Source organism: Tupaia chinensis, unplaced genomic scaffold (assembly GCF_000334495.1).
Source record: "Tupaia chinensis unplaced genomic scaffold, TupChi_1.0 Scaffold000503_1, whole genome shotgun sequence".
Classification (NCBI taxonomy): Eukaryota; Metazoa; Chordata; class Mammalia; order Scandentia; family Tupaiidae; genus Tupaia; species Tupaia belangeri.
In genome coordinates this window covers 1833255-1842815 of record NW_006160015.1, presented here as the reverse complement: position 1 = coordinate 1842815, position 9561 = coordinate 1833255, and positions in this window count along the sequence as shown.

Below are 9561 nucleotides of genomic sequence, written 5' to 3'. Positions count from 1 at the left end.
CTCGGTCATGGGGATTTCACTCTAATGACTTAAACACATAGGAAGGCTCCTACCTGGGACACCATGAAGAAATCAAGTTTTCACTTAACACTTTTACAGTATTACCAAGTAACAACACATGAAATTTGAGGGGGACATTCAATCACTACCTACTAAGGTGCTGGTAGATAAGGTATCTGATGAGAACTTGCTCTTCTGGTTCATATACCCTTCCTCCCCTACTGGCTATACCCTCACATGGTAGAAGGGCCAAAGAGCTCCCTCAGGCCTCCTTTATAAGGGCACTATTCCCATTCACGACCTAATCAACTTCTGAAACCCCAGTTCTTAATAGTATTGCATTGGAAATTTGGGTTGCAATACATGATTTTTTTTGGGGGGGAGGACCCGAACATTCAGACCACTGCAGCCTCTTCTAGGTTACAGACTGCCATCTTTTCCTTGTATCCTTAGAGGGTAGAAGTAGGACTAGAGATCTCTCTGGAGTCTCTTTTATAAGGGCACTAATTCTACCCATGAGTGCTCCACCCTCATGCCCTAAATTTCTTCCTAAAGGCCCTACCTCTTAATATAATTACATTAGGGTAAGGATTTTGACATATATTTTTGAAGAAGATGTAAACATTCACTTCACATCAAGCCTTCTATTGACAGATGATGAGAAAGATGCCAGATGACAAAGGATCTGTGAAGTGAAATTTGCAGTCTTAGTTCTAGCCTTATTGGAAGACTCTAAAAGGGTGATTTAAGAAGGTAGATGCATTAGATAAATAACAGGCTTATTAGGAGATCATGTCCCTGGTAACCCAGCTACTCCAGGACTAATAGACCTCTGCCCTTCCTGCAGTCAACCCCTCTACCTAAGGTGTATTGTTCCTTTATGCTCTTGGCTTTTCTTTTTACAGTTTTATTAGAAATTGGCACATTCTAGTTGTATATATTTGTGGGTTACAAAACAGTATTATGATACCTGCACACACTATGGAATGATCAAATCAAGCTAATGAACATATCCATCAACTCAAATATTTAACTTTGTGTGTGTGTGGTAAAAACATTTGAAATTGACACTCAGTAATTTGAAATACAAAATGCATTATTATTAGCTATAGTCACCATTGCCCCTGACTTCTCAAGTCTCTGAAATCCTTCTCCAATACCATCCTTCCTCTTGGTCACCCACAATAACCACAGATTGTTTATTACAACCAGATCGTTTATTATTAGGTAATGTGCCTAACTCATTACCAACCAAAGGACCGGCTCTTATTTTCTTGAGAACACATCTCCCAGCAGGTGACGGGAAATATTTATATCCTGTCATTATGCATGGTATAATTTTCTGTCCCATATTCTAAAAGAAAAAGAGAAAAAGAAAAAGAAGGAAAGCAAAAACAAAGAAGTTATCTTTTGCAATAAAACATACCAACCAACTGTGGCCACAATCATCAAACTGACTATGGCAGGCTCAAAAATTGCCTCCAAAACTGTCCACAGCCTTATCTGTGGAATTAGTGGGATGCTCTTTCGCTGGCAAAAAGGGCTTTTGCAGATGTGACCACGTTAAGGTCTTGAAAGTGAGGAGACTGTCCTGGATTATCTGGACTGGCCCCAAAATAACCACAGGGTCTTTATAAGAATCAGCAGGGTCAGAATCAGAGAAGATGTGACCACAGAATCAAAAGAGTGGTGATTGGCCAAGAATCAATGAATGCAGGGGTCTCTATGAGGACAAAACCAGGAAAGAGACCTCCCCTTAGAGTCTTAAGGAGGAACGTAGCCCTGCAAACCCCATTTTAGCTTATAAATCTCATTTTGGACTCTGCCCTCCAGAATGGTAAATTTATGTGTCTGTGTTGTTGTCTTCAGCCACTACATTTGGGGTAATTTGTTAACAGCAGCCATTGGAAACTTACACACTAAGCATTTTTTATTCCTGAGACAATGGAGTCTCAGGTCCTGGGCTGGAAGCTGAGAAGACGCTGACCGTATTTGATTTATTCAAGAACTCAGTGAGGTTGAAGACATTATTTTTATTTCATGGATAAGAAAAATGAGACTCAGAGAAATAAAATGAAGAGACTTCATATACTGCCTAAACAGCATTGTCAGTATGGAGGGATCTGGCACATGGGAGCTGCTGGTCTCTTTCCAAAGCCTATGCCTCTGACCTTTATGAAGAGAACTGCCTCCCCTCTGGATCCTGCTAATGGAGCCCCAGGAAGGAGTCCTCTCACCTGTCCTTTAAATACTATGATAGGCAAACAGTTCTGTGGATGTGTAGATATTGGCAATTAAAGCAAAAAAGTGCTAAAAATACAGTCAAAATGACACCTCAGAATTTTGTTTATGATACTAATTTTTGAAGACCTCTTAGTAAAAAGATAGTTGCAGAAGTAATTTTTAATTTTTTTGGAGAAATTTCTTTTTGCTATGGGGTGCTTATGCTCACTAGAGAGAAGGAGAGAGACAGGGAGAGAAAATGTGAGATACCATCTTCTAGGGGTTTGGCCATACTGCAGTACCTTCTTCGCTCTCCTCTTGGATTCTGGGCATGCACGTACATGCATCCTGGCATGAGTCTCAAACCACTTGGATAGGGACTTGAACTGCAGTTGGTCATGTGAGAGTCCAGTGCTCCAACCACTTGGGTATCCATTGGCCTCACACATGTAAATTTTAAGCAGTGCAAATTGACCTATAAACACAAAATTAGTGGAATATAATAAAGTTTAATTCTATTTTTTTGAAGGAGGGGTTTTTGCTATAGGGCACATGTACTTGCTAGAGAGACAGAGACAGAGAGACCAAAAATGAGAACTCACCCCCCAGGAGGGATGGCCACACTGCAGTCCCTTCTCCTCTGTTCCCCTCTTGGGATCTTGGGCACACACACACATGCTCCCAGCATGAGTTGTAAGCTGCCGGGTACAGGACTCAAACCACAGTTGACTACATGGGAGCCCAGCAATGTAACCATTACACCATATGCTTGTACCAAGTTTAATGCCGTTTTTATGAACTGACATGATACTTACAAATACAAGAATATGCAGAATATTATTACTTTACAGAAAAAAAGAATGTTGGCATGAGTCAAGAGACCAATGAAAATTTTTGAGAATGACAGACTTAACATATATCTGATTACAAATACAAAAGTGTGTAGGAATGTTTAGAAAACTTACATACTAAGATGAAAATAAATACTAATTATTCATCATAAGTCTATGTTCCAAAATTGGTACAAGATGGAAGGCTTCAATATTTGTAACAGGGACACAAATTCACCTATTCTATAACACATGTACATTAAAAGTGTAGTTTTTGTATTTTGCTTGAAATAAAGCTAGTTTTTCTAATGAGCTCTCACCTCCTGAGACAGGAATCTCCAATCCCCAGGCCACAGGCCAGTCCATTCTAGGGCCTGTTAGGAATCAGACTGCACAGCAGGAGGTGAGCTGCAGGCAAGCGAGTGAAGCTTTATCTGTATTTACAGCTGCTCCCCATTGCTGCATTACCGCCTGCGCTCTGCCTCCTGTCAGATTAGCAGCAGCGTTAGAGTCTCATAGGAACCCCAAGATGGAACCATCTAGTTGCAGGAAAATAAGCTCAGGGCTCCCACTGACTTGGCATTATGGTGAGTTGTATAATTATTTTTATTATATATTACAACATAATAATAATAGAAAGAAAATGCACAATAACTTCAATGCACTTGAATCATCCTGAAACCACTCACCCCAACCTTGGTTAGTGGAAAAAATTGTCTTCCATAAAATTGGTCCCTGGTGCCAAAAAGGTTGGGGACCACTGTTTTAGGATATCTAATCCAATGTAGACATTTGTCTGACCAAATCACTTAAACAATTCCTTTAGCTGATGCTCAGTCTCTGAGATAATTGCGTAGTATTATTTCCACTCCTCTTCATGCTTATTCTGCTTCTTTAGAGAATGACATCTGGGTCTATTGGGAAGCAGAGCTTACATGATCTCAAAGAAGCCAAATGAAAGGATTCTTCACTCCAGGTGGAATCCAGAGCACATGGCTAAAAACAAAACAAAACTTGCAGAGACCCTTCACAAAGAAGGAAATCCAAAGGCCAGTATACATGTGAAAAGATACACGAAGTCATAAATAATAGAGAAATAAATATTTAAAATGACACTGAGGGGGACCAGCAGATGGTATAATGGTTACGTCACTGGACTCCCTCGTAGTTGACCATGGTTTGAGTCTCAGATCTGGTAGCTTAATACTCAATGCTGCCTCTGTGTGCGTGCATGCCCAAAATCCCAAGAGGAGAATGGAGAAGGAATTGAGGCATGGTCATCCCCCAGGGGGATGATTTCTTGTTTTCTGCCTCTTTCTCTCTCTGTCTCTCTGGTAAGTGCATGCATCCAATAGCAAAAATCTCTCTAAAAAAATAAATAAAAGAAAATATAATGACAATGAGGTATCACTGTATACCTATCACAAGGGCTAAAATTTAAGGCTGACAATTATTAAGCATTGAAGAAGATACAGAGTTCTGGAATTCTCATCACTCTAGTGGGAGAGTAAATGGATTTAACCTCTTTGAAAAGTTTTGGAAGTATGGAATGTTCATTCTCAAAGAAACAGCACAACATTTAGTCCATGCACATACTCTGGCATAAATGGCATTTGAATAGTACATTCCCTGTTATTTTGAATCCTGTAGCAATAACTGAGTGAGTAAATGTACCATGAATTAGACAGCAAGTGCTCACTGTGGTCCACTGAAGGAGGAATTGCAGTGTTAGAAGTGTGCTGTATCTTGCAGATGAGGGTCCTATAAACAGTGCTGATGAAAGGCAGATTCACCACAGATTCACCTGAAGTGTTAGAATGGGTGTGTTGGGGGACAGAGTTACATGATCTCGAAGAAGCCAAATGAAGAGTCTTTAATCCAGGTATATGCCAGAGCGCATGGCTAAAAACAAAACAAAACTTGGAGAGACACTTCACAAGGAAATCTAAAGGCCAATGTACAAGCGAAAGAATACACAACATCATAAGTAATAGAGAAATGCATATTAAAAATGAGAAGGTAGGGCCAACAGGTGGCATGGTGGTTGAGGCGCTGGACTCCCAGTGGGCTTGCCATGGTTCAAGTCCCTGACCTGGCAGTTTGCTTTCCCACTTTCCCTCTCTCTCTTTCTCTCTGTGAACATTGGTGCCTTATAGAAAATGAAAATGATGGGAACCAGCAGTTAGTGTAATGGCTATGTCGCTGGACTCCCACGTAGTCAACCGCGGTTCGCGTACCAGACCCGGTGGCTTAAAACTCACGCCGGGCACATGTGCGTGCATGCCCAAGATCCCGAGAGGAGAATGGAGGAGAAGGGATTGAGGCATGACCATCCCCCCTGGGGGGTGATTTCTCGCTTTCTGTCTCTAATGTCTCTGTCTGTCTGGCGAGCGCATGCGCCCTATAGTGAAAATCTCTCCAGGAAAAAAAAGAAAGAAAGAAAATGAAAATGATAATAATAAATTAAATAAATAATTCTTTTTTAAAAATGAGAATGCACTAGGGAACAGCTGGTGGTGTGGTGATTAAGGGGCTGAACTTCCACATGGCTGACCATGATTTGAGTCCCAGATCTGGTGGCCGAAAATCATGCCAGGCGCCTGTGCATGCATACCCAAACTACTGACAGGAGACCAGAGAAGGAATTGTAGTCTGGCCATCCCCTCGGGGGGAGTGATTTTTTTCTTTCTCTCTTTCTGTCTCTCTCTGGTAAGTACATGCATCCTATGGCAAAACAAACAAACAAACAAACAAAAAACCAAAACCAAAACCAAAACCAAAAACAAAAAAACGAACAAAAAAACCCACAAAACCACTAACATAGGACTTCCTGGGGCTCAGACCCCAAGATGACCTGGGACAATGTGAAAGTCGAAGAACGATGACAAGGTCAGATACAGGAAAGCAATACCTGATCTCACAAAGAGAAGCCACAAAAGAGATAATGAGTTTTGAGGTCACAGGGAGGCTTTAAGAACAGGTTGGAGTATAGGTTATGGAGTTGGTCTGGCACATAGTTCAGGCCTAAGCCCAGAACAACAAGGTGCTTTAGAGTATTCCAGCTTTGCTCAGATGTAGAGCCTGGACTAGGTCAGAGAGATACAGTAAAACTTGGGTTTGTCCCGATGTACTTGATCATGTCTTCCAGAACTGCACATTATACCAAAAAGTAGGGGAAAAAGGATGCACTCGCCACAATAAGTATGTAATTTTAGAGAGTATTTGTCCATTAGGAAGTTGTTTTTTTTTTTTTTATAGGTTTTGTATTAGGGTGTGTATGCTCACTAGAGAGAGAGAGACAGAGACAGAGACAGTGAAAGTGAAAGTAAGAAATACCTGTCCCCCCACAAAGAAGGTTGGCTATGCCACAATCACTTCTCATCCATTCTCCTCCTGGGATCTTGGGCACACATACACACATGCCCAGCATGATTTTCAAACTGCCAGATCTAGGACTTGAACCATAGTGGGCCATTTGGGAGTCCAGCAATTTAACCACTATGCCACCTGCTGGCCCCAGGAAGCATTTTTAAAGTTTGTTCTGTACATTTATGTGGCTTATAGGAAAACATATGTCCCATGACTGGAAAAGGATGTGGTAAAGGAAGGGTGTTGGATGCAGACAACATTCACACTCTTCCCAGCCTGGAAGGAGCTTGGTTTTGTACTTGATTACAGAATGTGACAGCACATCTGGCTATTGATGAGAATGGATTGAAAGCTTTTGGCTTCTCTGCAATGTATTATGAAAAAAATCCCATTGCCATATGTAATAAGTTTTGTTATGATAATTGTAACATCTGAATCAATTATCTTTCTTGTATTTTCTAGATGGGTAAGTTTTTACTTCTTAGAATGTTAAATACCTAAAAGCTTAGGCAAAAACCCCAGATGTGTCTCTACTAAAAAAATTGCTCACTTGTTCTACTAGCAAGAAGGACCCATTTATCTTCCTCTTTCCATTCCTCTAACTTGAAACTTAGACCACTTAAGCCCTGCCAATAGGTGCAGCTCAACCTCAGAATCTAGAATGAATCCCATTTCTAGGCATGGCAAATACTAAAAGCTATTCAGTTTATTAGCTTTTGATAGTGTTTTGACCTCTGATTCTCAATAACATTTACGACAATGCAATAATGACAGTTACCCTGTTATGAAGTCAATGTTTGTGTCCCCCCCACCCCCATTCATATGTTGAAGCCCTAATGCTCAAAGTGATTATATTTGGAGGTGAGGATTTTGGGAGGTCATTAGGTTTAGATAAGGCCATGAGAGTGGAGACCTCATGATGGGATTAATGCCTTTATTTAAAAGAAGAGATCAGAGCTTCATTGTTCTCTGCCTTAGGAGGATAAAGAAAGAAGGTGGCCATCTACAAACCAGGAAAAGGGCCCTTACCAGACATCAAATCTAATGGCACTTTGATTTTAGATTTTCCAGCCTCCAGAACTGTGAGAAATAAATCAGTTCTTTAAGCCATCTAGTCTATGGTAGTTTGTTATAGCAGCCCAAGCTAAGACATTACTATATACTGGTCTGTGAGGAGAATTCATCATAGATTCAACTGAAGGAATGCACGCAAAGCACTTCTTCATACTGCATTGAAAAGAGATCAAGGATGAAAAAAGAGAAAAATATTTTAAATACTCAGGCAGGTTTCCTAAAGTTGAGCCCCCCAAAATAATTCCTTATGAAAGAATGAGAGAGACCCACCATCATATTTCTACCAAAAGGTATCTGCGGATTTTCATGATTCTCAAGAAACTTTTCATATGAATCAAAGCCCAACATTTTCTCTGGTAGCAGTGCTGCTATTTTGACTCAGATAAGTAGATTTATTTGTTTGTTTTTGTAAAAAGAGAATAATTCATTTATTAATGGACAGTCAGAAATATTAATTTATTTCTATTTTTAGGACATGTTTAGTATTATTAAATATTATTGAGAGCTAAGTATTGAGCTCTATGGTAAAAGTTGTATTTCAATGAGTTCATTTAATACTCATAACTACTTTAGAAAGTATGTAGTTTTTATTCTATTGTTTTCATTTTACAGGTAAGGAGAAAGAGACTCAGAAAGCTTAGACAAAAATTCTAAAATATGAGAAGATACACGTGAACATATTCATACCGTTTATATAAGAGATCTTCAAAAAATTCACAGAAATGTGTCTGAAGAAAAACTATACATGGATCTCTACATTTTTTTGCACCAAAATAACCTAGTACTTTAATTCTGTGATAATAAACTACTGTCTTTATTCTTTATTAACTCACTGAATAGAACTGTTGACCAGTGTATGACCAGACAGGCAAACAAACTGCCAGGGTACCAACCAATCACCGGAGGGATTGTCTTTCCTCAGTGCACAGGTCTCAGTGTAAGCGGGACCAAGCATTAGCTATGCAACCCTATGACACCCTATCCACAGTAAGTGCATACAGACCCTCAGTGAGAGAAGATATGGCCATCTATATTCAGCATCATGTGGTGAACTTCTCAATTGCATTTAGAGTACCCATGGCTATTACCCGTGAGCGACTGGCAACCAGACTTTCATCTTCCAAGAGAAGACGGTGTACTCCCATTGTTTCTATACCACAAAAGGAAACTTTTTAAAGATAGAAACACCACGTACATGGGCTCAGAGGTTGAACTGAAGAGGTGAGGAGAGGTTTGGAAGCCTAGAAGAAGTATTCGTAGATATGGAACAGAGTAATCCCTCATTTTATCCACAAGGATCCAGAGTGGTCTATGAGAGTCCCTGTGGGAGAGAGCTACAGGGAGCTACATGTGAAAACAATGAAGACATTAACCTTTGACCTTATAGGACAAAAAGCTGAGGCCTGCTGGGAGCAGGACTTGTGAAAGGCAACATATCTGGAAGGCTGTGACCTCATATCTAGTGTGCAATGTCCTTGTTCATTAAACTCTTGATTCCATGACCAAGTTGTCTGGAAATCTTGACTGGAAGCTAAGTGACATGGTCCTGAAGCTGGAGAAATGCCAAGTCTGTATCCCATAATGATGCTAGTAGAGGAAAAAGCTTGGAACTGATCAGAGAAATGACAGCATGATGGATGATGGCCCTTGTGTTTCTGTACTCACGATGATGGTCCTGGAAGTCATCGCCTGTCCCACCTTTCCTGCCTGCACTATTGGATTCTGTTTTGTTTTGGTTTTGTTTTGTTTTTTTAAGAATTATTTATTTAAATGGAATTATTATTATTTTAAATTTCCTATACAGCATGTGTACTCACCAGAGAGAGGGACACAGAGAGTGAGAGAGAGAGAAAGTGAAAAAACAAGCTGCTGGGTCCAGGACTCAAACCATGGTTGACCACATGGGAGTCCAGTGTCTTAATTCAGTGCCACCTGCTGGATTGTGTTTCTGTCCTGCAAAGTTGTCAAAAGTTTTGGCTGTGCCTTTATTATTATTTTTTATTCTTGTATTATAAAATTATTTTTAATTGTCAGAGGGTACTTGCACTCACTAGGGAGAGACACA